Genomic DNA, 19,289 nt, shown 5'->3' with positions numbered 1-19,289 from the left:
GTGAACAGTCAAGAGAAACACAATCTCAGGATATACAATGCACCGCACTGATGAGCGTTGTCTGTACTAACAAGACTTTCTTAACGTCCAGAGCATCCCTTCTTTGCAATCTTAGAATAACAAGCGATTGACAAAAAAGTAAGAATCTAAACCCATGGCTTCCAGTTTGAGTGCACCCCCTGATGCCGGTACAGAGATCACTGTGCTGTATTAGAAGGATTGCAACTTATGAACAGGAAGCAACAAAATGTTCTGTTTCAAATCCAGTACCCACTTGCTTCTGGGATGCGCTTTGCCTCCAGAGTTATCTTACCTCTGTTACTTCTGTGATGTTACTGTTGGTGCTCTGACACCCTACACTGGGACGAGGAGCGCTATAAAAGAACTACAATTAAAAAAGTAATTGATGGCTGCATTTAAAAAGAAAATATATATCTGTGCAGATGTTTATGTGAGGATACGAAGCACATCCAGGTGTGCCCGCAGTATCAATCGAATGTCAGTGACAAGCCCGTGCTTGCAGTAAAGCAGGGGCGGTGTAAAGGGAGTAAGTATGGGCGAATTTTGCGAATCTTGCGTTCGCGAATTTTGCGGATTTGCGAACTTGCAATCCGCAAAATCCGTGAATTCTCGCGAATTTGCGGATTTTTTTTTTATGTTCGCACGGGTTTCTGCAAGTTCGCGAGGGTTTTGTACAATTTCGCAAATTGCGAAATTGTACAAAACGCGTGCGAACTTGCAGCAACCCGTGCAAACACAATTATATGAAGAGAAAGAAGCTCCTGGCCACAGGAACAGCACGGGGATTGCGCTCATGAAAGTCAAGGATGCAAAGGCCTCTACCCAGCATCACAGCTGATTTTCCACAGTAGATTTTGGGAAGAGGCACACCTGTCCCGCCTTTGAGGAAATATAAATTTTATGGTCAAGTTGTGTTCCCTAGCGCGTACCCCACCGACTCCATGTACCAGCTAAAAGTGCATGTAACTTCCCTCCTGTGTCAGCTATGAAGACGCAAATACATTTCTGTTAGTGCCACCCCTTTGTGACACCCATCTGTGACGTTTCTAGCACACACCTCCAGTTCACGCCTAGTCCACGCCTTCTGATTACGTACTAGTAACACGTGTATACTGTTATCTTGTCTTCTCTCAGCTGTTACGCCTACTATACTGTTTCCTATGACATGAATTAAGTATATAAGCTATGGACTGTCAATAAAATGTAGCGCTCTATCCCTTCTTCCACCCCTGCGGTGGGAAGAACATGATATTATGGTCCTGACCATTCCTTTTTGAGGAATAAAACCCCTAAGAACTCTAACACCACGGACTCTGGTTCTTTCTTTCCGATTTGAGTTATTATTGATTAAGTACTTACCTGCATAGAAATTAAGAGAGTAAATTATATATTTACTTCACCTTGAAGACGCTCATGATTGTTTTTGGGCTAATGAATGAGTCACTGATTTTGAGCATCAACTAGTTCGAGCGACCATGCAAAGGCCGCCCTCTACCCAGCATCACAGCTGATTTTCCACGGTAGATTTGGGAAGAGGCACACCTGTCCAGCCTCGAAGACGCTCAGGATTGTTTTTGGGCTAATGAATGAGTCACTGAATTTGAGCAACTAGTTCAAGTGACCATGTGTGTGTTACTATGCAATCGCCCTGAAGGGCGCAGGGGTCCCTTGAGTGACCTGTGTAAGGCTGTGCCTGTAACTATTTTACAATGGCGCCAGCAAGCTGCCAGCGCCGTTGTAAAATAGTTACAAAGCTAGTTTGCACAGGAAGCACTTAGATAAAATAAAGCAGCACCTGCTTCGTTTTATCTAGTGGTTCCTGTGCAAGCTAACTTTGTAACTATTTTACAACGGCGCTGGCAGCTTGCTGGCGCCATTGTAAAATAGTTGCATGAGTGGGGGTTCAACTTTTGAACCCGTTACGCTCGCGGATTTTTTTTTGCGGATTTTGCGGGAAATCCGCAAAATTCGCGGATTGCGGATTTCCCAAAAATCCGCAAAATCCGCGAGCGTAACGGATTTCCCGCTCATGCTTAGAAGGGAGAACTGGCCAAAAAGTGGATGCAAAATCTGGGCCTCGACTGATACATTTATTTTTAAATCCTTGCCACAAAGGAATGGGCAACAAGGAGAAACAAGGAGAAACGAGGAGAAACAAAGAGAAACAAGGAGAAACAAAGAGAAACGAGGAGAAACAAGGAGGAACAAGGAGAAACGAGGAGAAACGAGGAGAAACAAGGAGAAACGAGAAGAAACGAGGAGAAACAAAGAGAAACGAGGAGAAACAAGGAGGAACAAGGAGAAACGAGGAGAAACGAGGAGAAACAAGGAGAAACAAGGAGAAACAAAGAGAAACGAGGAGAAACAAGGAGAAACAAGGAGGAACAAGGAGAAACGAGGAGAAATGAGGAGAAACAAGGAGAAACGAGGAGAAACGTGGCAGTAAATCGGTTCTGCTTAATTGGCTGCAAAACCTGTACTTTAAAATATCTTATGGGGTTAAGGCACCTGCTGCGGAGATCTTTTTGAGCCAGATAAGTCTCAGGGAATAATAGTAATGGTGAGGTAACTCTGGAGGTCAACGCTCTTGCTGCAGAGATCTGTGTCTTGTCTAGTCCCAGTTTTGAATCCTTGTGTCTCCTGTGAAGCACATCATGTAACATGCAAATAGCAGAGTTTTATTTTATGTAAATGGGTAAGAGAGTTACTGCTTTTTAAGACAGAGCTCCCCTGGTTACTTGCGGTTCATACCGTTTATTCCTTCTCCTCTACCACAGTGAGGTATGAAGAACACGTGACTCCAACACCTTGTAACCCTCGCTGTCATATCTAACACATCCTGTACATTAAATTACAGATGTATGATGTACTGTCAATGTATAATTTGTATGTGTGATGTAAAGTGCTCTGACTCCCTTATTGGGACGAGTAGCGCTATAAAAGAAATAAAATAGCGCCATTTAAATGGTTATTTGTGTAAATACTGGGACGACCGACACCTCTGCCGTTCTTAGAGTGCGTGCGTATCTCTTATTCACAAGGGCAGAAGAAAGGCAAAAGCATTTCTCTCACAAGTACCTGTGAAGTGATAGGATGGAGTCGTTGTTTCCCCCATTGCATCTCGGTGTGAGGCTGCGATAGGTCCCAGGCAGGATACTCGACAATGAGAGGCCTGATGGCCCTTTAACTCCGGCTTTTGTTATGGGCGAAGCTGGAATCTGATAGGCCAACGTGTAGGCGCTGCGGAGAGTGCCCCGGTGTCGGAAAAGGGCGCAAGGCCTTGTTTGTCACATTTCTGTGGGGCCCAACCTTCTGGCAGGGAAGACGGCGTCCTCCCTGTGGAAATAGTGGGTGGACGCCGTTCACCCGCGTGTACCCTAGGCTTGTGCCCTGAGCGTGTGGTATGTAGCTGGTGGTGCACGCAGCACACTGTTACGAATACATAAATATAGCATGGAGTGACAGCGCACTGTCGTCACAGCGCAGTTACACGCACCAACGACTCGACTCTGTTCGCGCATCACTAAGTAAAAAGTCTTAATTTTTTGATCCTTTAAAAATCTTTGCTAAAATCACACTTCAGAATTATAAAAACAGTGCTTCCTTTGTACTTTCTTAAATGCTGGTACACTTTGAAATAATTTGTACATTAAAAATGCTATTGTGTTAGGAAAAAATTGTCATCACACAAACTTTGCAACAGAGTTCACTCGACAAACCCGCTCACGCTGCGGTCAGAAAAGGAGAAGAGAAGACCAGTCTCCGTGTTAAAAGAAGAAGCAGCAATGCGTCAGAGAGCCCAGCCTGACCTCTGACCTTTAACTCACAACACATATAACAAGATGATGCCAGCATTTCAAGGCGTCCTTCACTCATTCACCCTTCGAGCTCTAACAGGGACATGTCTGGGGGTGCTGCCCCCCCTCGCCCAGCTCCTGCGCCCTGGGGGGACCCAAGGATGCCTCGGGCCCTGGAGCAGGCAAGGACAGGGGCCCCTCGACTCCTATTGGGGTTATAAAATACAGCAATGCCAGCGTTCGATGGGCCCCGGTGCCACTGCACTTGCCGCACCAGTGCCAGCTACGCTTCCGCCTCTGCCAGCACTCTCCCTGCCCTCCGACCTTTATAAGAGTCACAGTGAGAGGAGCCTGAACCCCTCTGCTCTCCAGGGCACCCCACTATCCCGCCGAGCATAATTACAGCCAGACGAGCTGGGAATAAGCAGGGATGTGAGCTCCGAGCGAAGACTTCTGCCCTCCTCCAATACACACATAACTATAGCAAGCAGAATTTGACATATACTAATATATTCAAGGTGTAATATATAGACAAAACCACTTATAAGAATATATGAACAAATAAATAATGCACAGATGTACGTGTCCTGTACACAGGGGCGTAGAAGACACTTAATTTCTGGGGGGGACAGGGACAACCTTTTGGACTTTCCAGTGTCCCGATACAAATCGACCATTGTCTGGAACCGTACACTCCGTTAAAAGAATACAATTGCATCGTTTTGTAGTGAAACATTGATAAAGGCAGGCATGTAGTCACAGTTTGCAAGTATGCTTCGATTCACAAAGTAATTAGACCAAATGAAGATTACTCTAAGGCCCAAGAGAAAGGTGGGGAGAAATCTAAAGAAAAGAGTCTTCTGAAGGTCCTCAAAAATCTTTCTCTGGGGGTTGGTCCCATTCCGTTTCCTACTCTAACAACAGCCTTGGTGCTATTTGTGTAAGGAAAAACGTAAAAGGACAAAGGATGCCAATTGCTCTAAGTCTAGCACCAATACTGCTACTACTACTCCTAAACCTCCTGGTGCCACTAGCAATAGCAATGGTTGTAGTAGGGCCCCCAAGAGTTTAGCTGGGTTAACCTTGTGTACTAAAGAGCGTTCTGGCTTAGTCAGGACACCCACTCAGGCTGTTTTAGTCTGTGATGGTGGCTCTGAGCTCCCGACCCTTATTCTAAGTCCCACTAACTTGGGCAAATACAGACAACAGCCTCTCATCAATGGTCAGGAAGCTGTGGCATACAGGGGCACAGGGGCCAGTGTCACTGTGGTGACAGAAAAACTTGTGTTTACCTAGCAGATTCTACTTGAACAGATTTACCAAGTGACCGATGCTAACAATACCAGGACAGATGATTCCATGGCAGATGTCTTTCACAGCTGGGGAGGGGTAACTGACCCAAAGAGAGTTGTGGCATCCCCCAACCTACCTGTGGACTGTCTACTGGGCAATCATTTGGAAACATCAGACTGGTCTGAAGTGGAGTTCAGGACTCATGTAGAAATGATGGGAATTTCCGCCAGTGTCTTTGCTGTCTCTAGGGCTGAGGCCAAGAGGTTAGGCACTGAAGGAGCCCTGGATCCTGAAGAAATGGACCAACCAGCTCCCAAGAGAAGGAGCAAGAAGGATACAGATGTATCCTCCTCTCAGACTTACAATGAGAATTAGCCTCCTCAGGGAGATGGTCTCAGTACTTGTGAAGGAGCTTTACGAGAGGAGCTTGGGCCTGACAAGGCAGAGAAACTGGGGTCACCTCCCAGACAGGACTTATTATATTGGGCTGGGGTTTGGGCGCTTGCCAGTGGCACCAGACTACTTTGAAGGCCCAAATTTGGCTACTTTGAAGGCCCAAATTTGTGCCTGTCTTCTGTTTGAGACAGTTCAGGAACCCCTGGTTTCCACTTTGGCACGAAAATGGACAAAGAAAAGGGGAGTATCCTCCCCTCTGTCCAGCCCCGCCTCTGGGAGGGACCCCAAAGTCGTTGCAACCCTTTCCCTAGGGTACTTAAGGGCTCCCCCGTGGGTAGGTCCTCAGATTCTTCTTGGAACAAGACTCGCCTTTGAAACCAAGACACTCTTCTATCGTTTGGGCACTTGGACTTCGCCGAACTTTGACTGGACCCGAGACTGCATCAAGGAAGGTTCCTGTTGTTCCTGGTCCCTCTGTTCTTCAAGTCTTCTGCGTCTTCTGTGTTTGTGCATCACTAAAGTTCTCGAGAAGGCCTGTGGGCATCAAGGACATCCGAAGTAATCTCCCTTGCCACTCCCCTGCATCTGAAGGCACTGCAACAAAGCTGACCGGTCTGCTGCTCCTGTCATCCAATGGATTTCACGTGGCCCAGCAACACAGGTTCTGATTCTACAGCCCCTAGAGGCCTGAACTGTCATCTCTGCAATTTTGAGGACAGTATATCTCATCGAAGCCGCTGGTACCACTCATGTGTACTGCGATGAATTGCTGTTGCCAAGGCTTGTTGGCTCTGCACTCCAGGGATATTTGGGCTACAAGACCCTTCAGAACCTCATCCCTCAATTATAAGCATCCTCACTGCATCCTCTGCACTGTGGGCCTCCATCTTTTGTGAGCTGCCTGAAGTCCTCTCGTGACTCCTGTGCCTTCGGCATGTGGGTCCTCTTGAGGGTCTTCCTTTGCTTCAGTGGGCTCCCCTGCTTGCTCAGGCCCTGCTCTGACTCTCCTGCACTTGGTGAGTCGCTTGGATCTTACTGGTCCCAATGTTTGCATCTGTTTGCTTTCCATGAAATTTGCGGCTAGCAAGGCTTGTTGGTCCTCCTGCTAGACATTGCCACCTGAACACCGACACCCAATATGGGACAGCTCGTGCATGCCTCCTGGTCTGCCTCAGCATCTCCTGGTCCTCGCAGCTGCAGCAGCACGGTCACCGTCTTCACTTTTGAACCTCCCAACATCGGTGGGGAATGTGCTTCTGTGCCTTCTGGTCACTTCAGAGTGGGATAGACTCTATCCCCTCTGCTTGCAGGTTCTTTTCTTCAAGAATCCATTCTTGGATTCCACTGGACACCTTCAAATGCTTCTTCAGAGGCATCTTCTTTGAAGTCTTCCTTTGTCATCTATGGTAGGTTCCGACGTTAATTCACCCCTATGCACCTGGCTTCCCTGGTGAAGTTAACCTGGTTCCTGGGGCATCCATGGGTGGGATTACTTCTAAAGTGTTTTTTCGGGTCCTCTGGGAAGGGTCCTTCTTCTGAAAAACTGCAACCACAACTTCTCCATTGGCGTCCATCAGGCATGCGGCTGTGTTTCTACTCTGCACACAGCCCCTTGGGGTTCCTGGGTACTTACATTGGGTAGTTCCTTGTGTTCCCATCTCCTATGAGTTTTCTGGTCCAAGTCCCATTCTCCTTGAAGTTTGCATTGCACTTTCTTCGCATATGGTTTGGTCTTCCCCTGGACACCAGTGTATATTTGTGCTGCTTACCTAATCATTTTGAAGTAATCTTGTGTGTATTGTTGATATCTCTGGGTAGAAGATATACCAATGTGTTAGTGATTGTGTTGCATAATAAAAAAGCCTTTGTTTATAAACATTGTGTGGTTATTTTTCATCTAATCTACACTGTTAATTAAATGTGGTAACACAAGCTGCTTTACACTCCTTCAAGATAAGTCTGAAGGCTTCTATACCACTTTGAGAGCTTTATATGGGTATCAAAGACCACTATAATCAACATACAGGTTGCCTGTATTAGTGCAAGGTGCATCTCTCCTGAGAATGTGAAATGTGCCCCATATCCTAAGCCAGCCTCCCACAACCACCAACATCACCTCTCTAATATACTTCTCCCAAAAGAGCACAAGTCCTAAAAAAAAGAAGTGGGGCACTAACCAAGTTAGGCAGGATGTAAGTGACATCACAGCGCATGACATCGCACGTGACATCACAACACATGACCTCACTGGAAATGATATCACAAAAAATCACATCAGATTCTAAGACCTCGCATATTTTAAGCAGGTCTATCATGAGTACATTTGAGCGCATTACAATATTTAACAAATTAGAGTTTGCGTCGAAGTTGTGCCAAAAAGTGATGCAACCCTGGTGCAAGGACTAGGCCTTCACTTATACATTTATGTATTAAACTATGCCAGAAAGAAATTGGCAATAAGGAGAAACATGGCTGTATATCTGTTCTGCTTAATTGGTTAGAAATTCTGCATTTTAAAATATCTTATGGGGTTAAGGCACCTGGGGCCAGATGTAGGTAGGCTTTTACCGGGTGGAAACGGGCGAATTCGGCCATTACCACCCGGTAAAAGCAATTTGACATGTAGGTCCCTGTAATTTACAGACTCGGTAAATTTACCGATAGGTAAATTTACCGAGTATGTAAAATACCGAGTCGGTAACATTATGGATACCGGTAAATTGGTATGTAGGTGGGACTCTTCTGAGTCCCACAAGCAGTACAAAATCGGTATTTTACCATCAAATAATACTTGATGGTAAAATACCGTTTCAGGTGTGCATGCACATGTGTGCATGCACACCTATGCCATATGACAGGCAGACCTGCCCTTAGGGCAGGTATGCCTGCCACATGGCACCCGAGCCTCTTTTGGGGGTGCCAGAGGGTGTCAAAGTGACACCCCCTGCTCCCTTGTGGCTATCGGTATTTACCGATGTGGTAAATACCGACCGGTAAATGCCCGTTCATTCCTATGGGCTTCAAAGCCCATAGGAATGCATGGGCATCAACTGGTCGGTATTTACCGCATCGGAAATTACCGACTGTTTCCGATTCGGTAATTGCACATCTGCAATTACCTACATCTCGGTATTTTTATTTTCCGACCTCTGAAATACCGAGTCGGTATGACTCGGTATTTAAGAGGTCGGAAAATAAAATTTACCTACATCTGGCCCCTGGTGCAGTGCTCTTTACGTACCCAGTAAATCTCAGGAAATAATGATAATAATGGTAAGACAACTCTGGAGGTGAATGCTCTTGCTGGAGAGACAGTTGTTTTGTCTAGTCCCAGTTTTGAATCAATGTAGCATAGAGGGTTAATATGTCTCACGCAAAGCACATAATGTGATATACAGATGATGAATATTTCTTTTATGGGTTATTATTTTTAACACAGATATCCTTTATTTACGTGCAGTTCATGAATTGTAATCCTTATAATATAGCAAAACGAATTATAAAGGAAAGGACATGTGACTCCTACACCTTGTAACCCTCACTATCTATGTAACACATCCTGTAAATTGATTTACACACATATAGTTTATTGTGAATGTATAATGTATATGTGTGAAATTAAGCGCTCCAACAGCCTGGATTGGGTTTAGTAGCGCTATAAAAGAAATAAGACAAAATAGTGGTATTTAAATAGTTATTTATGTAAATATTAGGACAGACCAGCACATTGACATAACATAATGCAAGATGGCTTAGACTATGTTTGATGCTAATTGTTCTCATGTTCCAGGGAAAGGTTCAACTGCTCAAAATAAACATTCCAACAAAACATTAGGTTTTGAGTGGCTGAATTGTGCAGTGTGAAACAGTCAAATGAGGTAGGGTCTGGGCTGAGGAGGGACAGTATGCAGTCAGCCAGGGCCGACTTTAGGGTGGTGTGACCGGTGCCACTGCACCAGGCACCAAGCTCAGGGGGTGTCATTTGCCTTTGACCAAAATGCATGCACTGTCCTCTTCCATTTCCACAACATTGTGAAAATAGAAGATGGATAAATGCGCTCACGTGGTTGCAGATGGATGTACACGGACAATAAGTATGTCCCTCTGAAGATGCCTCCTCTGCTGCTGCACATGCAGCAAGCGCTGCTGCTGGGCCTCGAGTCCACCACTGTACCAGTGCATGTGCTGTGCAACAACAGCTAGTCTAAGCAGCCGTGCACCCTCGGGCTTCTGACAACAAGCCCAAGGGCCCTCACAGGGGCAACCCTCAGATACAGGAGAGGAACATCACTGGCCTTCACTCGAGTGTCCATCACAGGAAATTGAGGCAAAGCACTGTGGCTGAAAACACAGCTCTTGTCTTTTGGTATGTACAAACCTTCCTTGTCTTGCCTTTATTCATGTCTTTATGTTTTATTGTGACCAGTCTGCCTGTCAATGTTTTTACTTTACAGCCTGCCCCCTTAACACAGCTGTTCGGATCCACACTGTCTTACTTTACAGTGGTAGACAATCTGCCTGTGCCTATTTACACTGCTCTCCTGCTACCAGAGGCCTACCAGTGTGTCATGGACCCCAGTGCAAGAAAGAAAATGTGCCCTTCAGGCCAGTGGGTCCCAGTGACCCTGTGTGCTGTGTCCAGTATTCCCTTATCTCTCTTTACGCTACTCTTCTGGTGTATAGCCTACTTGTGTGCAGGGGCGTAGAAGACACTTAATTTCTGGGGGGGACAGGGACAACCTTTTGGACTTTCCAGTGTCCCGATACAAATCGACCATTGTCTGGAACCGTACACTCCGTTAAAAGAATACAATTGCATCGTTTTGTAGTGAAACATTGATAAAGGCAGGCATGTAGTCACAGTTTGCAAGTATGCTTTGATTCACAAAGTAATTAGACCAAATGAAGATTACTCTAAGGCCCAAGAGAAAGGTGGGGAGAAATCTAAAGAAAAGAGTCTTCTGAAGGTCCTCAAAAATCTTTCTCTGGGGGTTGGTCCCATTCCGTTTCCTACTCTAACAACAGCCTTGGTGCTATTTGTGTAAGGAAAAACGTAAAAGGACAAAGGATGCCAATTGCTCTAAGTCTAGCACCAATACTGCTACTACTACTCCTAAACCTCCTGGTGCCACTAGCAATAGCAATGGTTGTAGTAGGGCCCCCAAGAGTTTAGCTGGGTTAACCTTGTGTACTAAAGAGCGTTCTGGCTTAGTCAGGACACCCACTCAGGCTGTTTTAGTCTGTGATGGTGGCTCTGAGCTCCCGACCCTTATTCTAAGTCCCACTAACTTGGGCAAATACAGACAACAGCCTCTCATCAATGGTCAGGAAGCTGTGGCATACAGGGGCACAGGGGCCAGTGTCACTGTGGTGACAGAAAAACTTGTGTTTACCTAGCAGATTCTACTTGAACAGATTTACCAAGTGACCGATGCTAACAATACCAGGACAGATGATTCCATGGCAGATGTCTTTCACAGCTGGGGAGGGGTAACTGACCCAAAGAGAGTTGTGGCATCCCCCAACCTACCTGTGGACTGTCTACTGGGCAATCATTTGGAAACATCAGACTGGTCTGAAGTGGAGTTCAGGACTCATGTAGAAATGATGGGAATTTCCGCCAGTGTCTTTGCTGTCTCTAGGGCTGAGGCCAAGAGGTTAGGCACTGAAGGAGCCCTGGATCCTGAAGAAATGGACCAACCAGCTCCCAAGAGAAGGAGCAAGAAGGATACAGATGTATCCTCCTCTCAGACTTACAATGAGAATTAGCCTCCTCAGGGAGATGGTCTCAGTACTTGTGAAGGAGCTTTACGAGAGGAGCTTGGGCCTGACAAGGCAGAGAAACTGGGGTCACCTCCCAGACAGGACTTATTATATTGGGCTGGGGTTTGGGCGCTTGCCAGTGGCACCAGACTACTTTGAAGGCCCAAATTTGGCTACTTTGAAGGCCCAAATTTGTGCCTGTCTTCTGTTTGAGACAGTTCAGGAACCCCTGGTTTCCACTTTGGCACGAAAATGGACAAAGAAAAGGGGAGTATCCTCCCCTCTGTCCAGCCCCGCCTCTGGGAGGGACCCCAAAGTCGTTGCAACCCTTTCCCTAGGGTACTTAAGGGCTCCCCCGTGGGTAGGTCCTCAGATTCTTCTTGGAACAAGACTCGCCTTTGAAACCAAGACACTCTTCTATCGTTTGGGCACTTGGACTTCGCCGAACTTTGACTGGACCCGAGACTGCATCAAGGAAGGTTCCTGTTGTTCCTGGTCCCTCTGTTCTTCAAGTCTTCTGCGTCTTCTGTGTTTGTGCATCACTAAAGTTCTCGAGAAGGCCTGTGGGCATCAAGGACATCCGAAGTAATCTCCCTTGCCACTCCCCTGCATCTGAAGGCACTGCAACAAAGCTGACCGGTCTGCTGCTCCTGTCATCCAATGGATTTCACGTGGCCCAGCAACACAGGTTCTGATTCTACAGCCCCTAGAGGCCTGAACTGTCATCTCTGCAATTTTGAGGACAGTATATCTCATCGAAGCCGCTGGTACCACTCATGTGTACTGCGATGAATTGCTGTTGCCAAGGCTTGTTGGCTCTGCACTCCAGGGATATTTGGGCTACAAGACCCTTCAGAAACTCATCCCTCAATTATAAGCATCCTCACTGCATCCTCTGCACTGTGGGCCTCCATCTTTTGTGAGCTGCCTGAAGTCCTCTCGTGACTCCTGTGCCTTCGGCATGTGGGTCCTCTTGAGGGTCTTCCTTTGCTTCAGTGGGCTCCCCTGCTTGCTCAGGCCCTGCTCTGACTCTCCTGCACTTGGTGAGTCGCTTGGATCTTACTGGTCCCAATGTTTGCATCTGTTTGCTTTCCATGAAATTTGCGGCTAGCAAGGCTTGTTGGTCCTCCTGCTAGACATTGCCACCTGAACACCGACACCCAATATGGGACAGCTCGTGCATGCCTCCTGGTCTGCCTCAGCATCTCCTGGTCCTCGCAGCTGCAGCAGCACGGTCACCGTCTTCACTTTTGAACCTCCCAACATCGGTGGGGAATGTGCTTCTGTGCCTTCTGGTCACTTCAGAGTGGGATAGACTCTATCCCCTCTGCTTGCAGGTTCTTTTCTTCAAGAATCCATTCTTGGATTCCACTGGACACCTTCAAATGCTTCTTCAGAGGCATCTTCTTTGAAGTCTTCCTTTGTCATCTATGGTAGGTTCCGACGTTAATTCACCCCTATGCACCTGGCTTCCCTGGTGAAGTTAACCTGGTTCCTGGGGCATCCATGGGTGGGATTACTTCTAAAGTGTTTTTTCGGGTCCTCTGGGAAGGGTCCTTCTTCTGAAAAACTGCAACCACAACTTCTCCATTGGCGTCCATCAGGCATGCGGCTGTGTTTCTACTCTGCACACAGCCCCTTGGGGTTCCTGGGTACTTACATTGGGTAGTTCCTTGTGTTCCCATCTCCTATGAGTTTTCTGGTCCAAGTCCCATTCTCCTTGAAGTTTGCATTGCACTTTCTTCGCATATGGTTTGGTCTTCCCCTGGACACCAGTGTATATTTGTGCTGCTTACCTAATCATTTTGAAGTAATCTTGTGTGTATTGTTGATATCTCTGGGTAGAAGATATACCAATGTGTTAGTGATTGTGTTGCATAATAAAAAAGCCTTTGTTTATAAACATTGTGTGGTTATTTTTCATCTAATCTACACTGTTAATTAAATGTGGTAACACAAGCTGCTTTACACTCCTTCAAGATAAGTCTGAAGGCTTCTATACCACTTTGAGAGCTTTATATGGGTATCAAAGACCACTATAATCACCATACAGGTTGCCTGTATTAGTGCAAGGTGCATCTCTCCTGAGAATGTGAAATGTGCCCCATATCCTAAGCCAGCCTCCCACAACCACCAACATCACCTCTCTAATATACTTCTCCCAAAAGAGCACAAGTCCTAAAAAAAAGAAGTGGGGCACTAACCAAGTTAGGCAGGATGTAAGTGACATCACAGCGCATGACATCGCACGTGACATCACAACACATGACCTCACTGGAAATGATATCACAAAAAATCACATCAGATTCTAAGACCTCGCATATTTTAAGCAGGTCTATCATGAGTACATTTGAGCGCATTACAATATTTAACAAATTAGAGTTTGCTTCGAAGTTGTGCCAAAAAGTGATGCAACCCTGGTGCAAGGACTAGGCCTTCACTTATACATTTATGTATTAAACTATGCCAGAAAGAAATTGGCAATAAGGAGAAACATGGCTGTATATCTGTTCTGCTTAATTGGTTAGAAATTCTGCATTTTAAAATATCTTATGGGGTTAAGGCACCTGGGGCCAGATGTAGGTAGGCTTTTACCGGGTGGAAACGGGCGAATTCGGCCATTACCACCCGGTAAAAGCAATTTGACATGTAGGTCCCTGTAATTTACAGACTCGGTAAATTTACCGATAGGTAAATTTACCGAGTATGTAAAATACCGAGTCGGTAACATTATGGATACCGGTAAATTGGTATGTAGGTGGGACTCTTCTGAGTCCCACAAGCAGTACAAAATCGGTATTTTACCATCAAATAATACTTGATGGTAAAATACCGTTTCAGGTGTGCATGCACATGTGTGCATGCACACCTATGCCATATGACAGGCAGACCTGCCCTTAGGGCAGGTATGCCTGCCACATGGCACCCGAGCCTCTTTTGGGGGTGCCAGAGGGTGTCAAAGTGACACCCCCTGCTCCCTTGTGGCTATCGGTATTTACCGATGTGGTAAATACCGACCGGTAAATGCCCGTTCATTCCTATGGGCTTCAAAGCCCATAGGAATGCATGGGCATCAACTGGTCGGTATTTACCGCATCGGAAATTACCGACTGTTTCCGATTCGGTAATTGCACATCTGCAATTACCTACATCTCGGTATTTTTATTTTCCGACCTCTGAAATACCGAGTCGGTATGACTCGGTATTTAAGAGGTCGGAAAATAAAATTTACCTACATCTGGCCCCTGGTGCAGTGCTCTTTACGTACCCAGTAAATCTCAGGAAATAATGATAATAATGGTAAGACAACTCTGGAGGTGAATGCTCTTGCTGGAGAGACAGTTGTTTTGTCTAGTCCCAGTTTTGAATCAATGTAGCATAGAGGGTTAATATGTCTCACGCAAAGCACATAATGTGATATACAGATGATGAATATTTCTTTTATGGGTTATTATTTTTAACACAGATATCCTTTATTTACGTGCAGTTCATGAATTGTAATCCTTATAATATAGCAAAACGAATTATAAAGGAAAGGACATGTGACTCCTACACCTTGTAACCCTCACTATCTATGTAACACATCCTGTAAATTGATTTACACACATATAGTTTATTGTGAATGTATAATGTATATGTGTGAAATTAAGCGCTCCAACAGCCTGGATTGGGTTTAGTAGCGCTATAAAAGAAATAAGACAAAATAGTGGTATTTAAATAGTTATTTATGTAAATATTAGGACAGACCAGCACATTGACATAACATAATGCAAGATGGCTTAGACTATGTTTGATGCTAATTGTTCTCATGTTCCAGGGAAAGGTTCAACTGCTCAAAATAAACATTCCAACAAAACATTAGGTTTTGAGTGGCTGAATTGTGCAGTGTGAAACAGTCAAATGAGGTAGGGTCTGGGCTGAGGAGGGACAGTATGCAGTCAGCCAGGGCCGACTTTAGGGTGGTGTGACCGGTGCCACTGCACCAGGCACCAAGCTCAGGGGGTGTCATTTGCCTTTGACCAAAATGCATGCACTGTCCTCTTCCATTTCCACAACATTGTGAAAATAGAAGATGGATAAATGCGCTCACGTGGTTGCAGATGGATGTACACGGACAATAAGTATGTCCCTCTGAAGATGCCTCCTCTGCTGCTGCACATGCAGCAAGCGCTGCTGCTGGGCCTCGAGTCCACCACTGTACCAGTGCATGTGCTGTGCAACAACAGCTAGTCTAAGCAGCCGTGCACCCTCGGGCTTCTGACAACAAGCCCAAGGGCCCTCACAGGGGCAACCCTCAGATACAGGAGAGGAACATCACTGGCCTTCACTCGAGTGTCCATCACAGGAAATTGAGGCAAAGCACTGTGGCTGAAAACACAGCTCTTGTCTTTTGGTATGTACAAACCTTCCTTGTCTTGCCTTTATTCATGTCTTTATGTTTTATTGTGACCAGTCTGCTTGTCAATGTTTTTACTTTACAGCCTGCCCCCTTAACACAGCTGTTCGGATCCACACTGTCTTACTTTACAGTGGTAGACAATCTGCCTGTGCCTATTTACACTGCTCTCCTGCTACCAGAGGCCTACCAGTGTGTCATGGACCCCAGTGCAAGAAAGAAAATGTGCCCTTCAGGCCAGTGGGTCCCAGTGACCCTGTGTGCTGTGTCCAGTATTCCCTTATCTCTCTTTACGCTACTCTTCTGGTGTATAGCCTACTTGTGTGTCTAAACTGCTGTCCCTTATATGCAGTCTATTTTTTGACCCTCTTTACACTGCTGTGGCTTGTGCTGCTCTGGTGTGTACAGTCTGCCCGGTACCCGTTTTCTGCTTCTGTCATGGTGTGTACAGTCTGTTATGGACTGTTTTTCATACCGCTTTCGATGCATACACAGTCTGCCATCCGACTAATTGAAGTGGCTAGGATACCAGATGTGGCCTAAAGCACAGAGCTTCTGACTTTGCAACTGGGCACTTAGGCTCACTATGCTGTGACTCTGGGCAAAGTATTTAATTTTCCCATACCTGGAAAAAACATGAATCTGACTTGTGTACTATAATCTGGTGTTTACATAAAGCACTGTGATCCCATTCGGCCAAGTTTGCACAATATGAAAACTGCAAACATGGATAAAATGGTGGGTGGACACCCTGGCCTAACCTGCTAATACTTTTTCTTTGTGTCTTATAGAGCATCAGATGCAATTCATTTTAGAAGTCTCATTGGTTTAAGCACCTTACAGTAGCTGTGCTTCACGTAGCCTTGCACCTGTCACTGTGTGTGCCGCACAATGCCTTTCAGCAGTGTGCGCCTATTGCATTCTAGGCACTTCTTTCTATTCCTTTACTTTGTGTGCCTCTAGTCCAAATGCCGTTATTGTTTTCAGGAAATTAGTAAATAGCACATTTACTTCTCATGTGCTCAGAGCGCCGTAAATCTGAAAACCTTAACAAACATTACACCAGCATTGTTTTCCCGAATAACTTAAAATTAAAAAGTTTGTTGGGGCGCCCACAGAGATGGTCGCACTGGGCGCCACCAACTCTACAGCCGGCCCTGCACTCAGCAATCAACAAACTGCCTCATCCTTGAAATGAAATGCAGACTGCAGGCAGTGGGTGCGGCGAGGAAGAGGTGTGAAAACACTCCTTAGCTTTGCGGCAGAACAAAAGGGAAGGTCACAGGTCAAGTACAGGGCCATTAGCACGTCAAAGCACTGGCGCTTTGACATACCAATGGCCCTGCCACAGACAGAAGAGAGAGGGGAAAAACGTTCGTCCCCTCGCCCCCTCCACCCTTGTCCCCCTTGTCCCCCCCACTACAAAATCTGGGGGGGATATGTCCCCAGTGTCCCCCACAGTTCCTACGCCCATGCCTGTACAACCTGTGTGACCTATGACATCACGGGGAGGGCAGGCGCCCCGACACACCTAAGGGGCCTCTGTGCCAGGGTCACGTGTGCCCGGAACAGGAGAGGGCAGGGGTGTCCAGCATTGCACGTGAGGCCTTCAGGTCCCCAGGGCCTGGTTCTAGACGCCATGAAACACTTTACACACTGTGAGTCCAGGAAGCTGACCCGACAGCAGATGTAAACAAGGGCAGAGTGCGCCACACACTGAAGAATAGTTGTGGCCTAGTGTTCCAGGGATGAGGCACACATTTACGAGTGCAGAAGAGAAACAATTCCACCAAGTCTGCAAAACACATATGTGTGCAGATGTGAAACAAGGGCACCAAGTGTGTCACACATTAAAGAAGTGTTGTGAGCCAGTGCTCCAGGGTTGAGGTGCACACCTACATGCGCAGATGTGAAACAATGCCCCCAAGTGCTCACACCTACATGCGCAGATGTGAAACAAGGCCACCAAGTGCTCACACCTACATTTGCAGATGTGAAAAGAAGGCCACCAAGTGTACACACCTTCATTTGCAGATGTGAAAAGAAGGCCACCAAGTGTACACACCTTCATTTGCAGATGTGAAAAGAAGGCCGCCAAGTGTACACACCAACATAAAGTGTCCACACCTATATGTGCAGATGTGAAACAAAGCCACCAAGTCTGCAAAACACATATGTGTGCAGATGTGAAACAAGGGCACCAAGTGTGTCACACATTAAAGAAGTGTTGTGAGCCAATGCTCCAGGGTTGAGGTGCATACCTACACGCGCAGATGTGAAACAAGGCCACCAAGTGCTCACACCTACATGCGCAGATGTGAAACAAGGCCACCAAGTGCTCACACCTACATTTGCATATGTGAAAAGAAGGCCACCAAGTGTACACACCTTCATTTTCAGATGTGAAAAGAAGGCCACCAAGTGTACACACCTTCATTTGCAGATGTGAAAAGAAGGCCGCCAAGTGTACACACCTATATGTGCAGATGTGAAACAAAGCCACCAAGTCTGCAAAACACATATGTGTGCAGATGTGAAACAAGGGCACCAAGTGTGTCACACATTAAAGAAGTGTTGTCAGCCAGTGCTCCAGGGTTGAGGTGCATACCTACATGCGCAGATGTGAAACAAGGGCACCAAGTGCGCAAACATACATGTGCAGATGTGAAACAAGGCCACCAAGTGCTCACACCTTTATGTGCAGATGTGAAAAAAGGGCACAAAGTGTCCACAACTTTGTGTGCAGATGTGAAACAAGGGCGCCAAGTGCACACACCTATATGTGCAGATGTGAAAAGAAGGCCACCAAGTGTGCACACCTACATGTGCAGATGTGAAACAAGGCCACCAAGTGTACACACCTTCATTTGCAGATGTGAAAAGAAGGCCGCCAAGTGTACACACCTATATGTGCAGATGTGAAACAAAGCCACCAAGTCTGCAAAACACATATGTGTGCAGATGTGAAACAAGGGCACCAAGTGTGTCACACATTAAAGAAGTGTTGTCAGCCAGTGCTCCAGGGTTGAGGTGCATACCTACATGCGCAGATGTGAAACAAGGGCACCAAGTGCGCAAACATACATGTGCAGATGTGAAACAAGGCCACCAAGTGCTCACACCTTTATGTGCAGATGTGAAAAAAGGGCACAAAGTGTCCACAACTTTGTGTGCAGATGTGAAACAAGGGTGCCAAGTGCACACACCTATATGTGCAGATGTGAAAAGAAGGCCACCAAGTGTGCACACCTACATGTGCAGATGTGAAACAAGGCCACCAAGTGTACACACCTTCATTTGCAGATGTGAAAAGAAGGCCGCCAAGTGTACACACCTATATGTGCAGATGTGAAACAAAGCCACCAAGTCTGCAAAACACATATGTGTGCAGATGTGAAACAAGGGCACCAAGTGTGTCACACATTAAAGAAGTGTTGTCAGCCAGTGCTCCAGGGTTGAGGTGCATACCTACATGCGCAGATGTGAAACAAGGGCACCAAGTGCGCAAACATACATGTGCAGATGTGAAACAAGGCCACCAAGTGCTCACACCTACATGCGCAGATGTGAAACAAGGCCACCAAGTGTGCACACCTATATGTGCAGATGTGAAACAAGGCCAC

Source organism: Lissotriton vulgaris, chromosome 12, assembly GCF_964263255.1.
Source record: "Lissotriton vulgaris chromosome 12, aLisVul1.2, whole genome shotgun sequence".
Lineage (NCBI taxonomy): Eukaryota > Metazoa > Chordata > Amphibia > Caudata > Salamandridae > Lissotriton > Lissotriton vulgaris.
The sequence above is the reverse complement of the archived record's forward strand: the minus strand, read 5'-3'. Positions refer to the sequence as shown.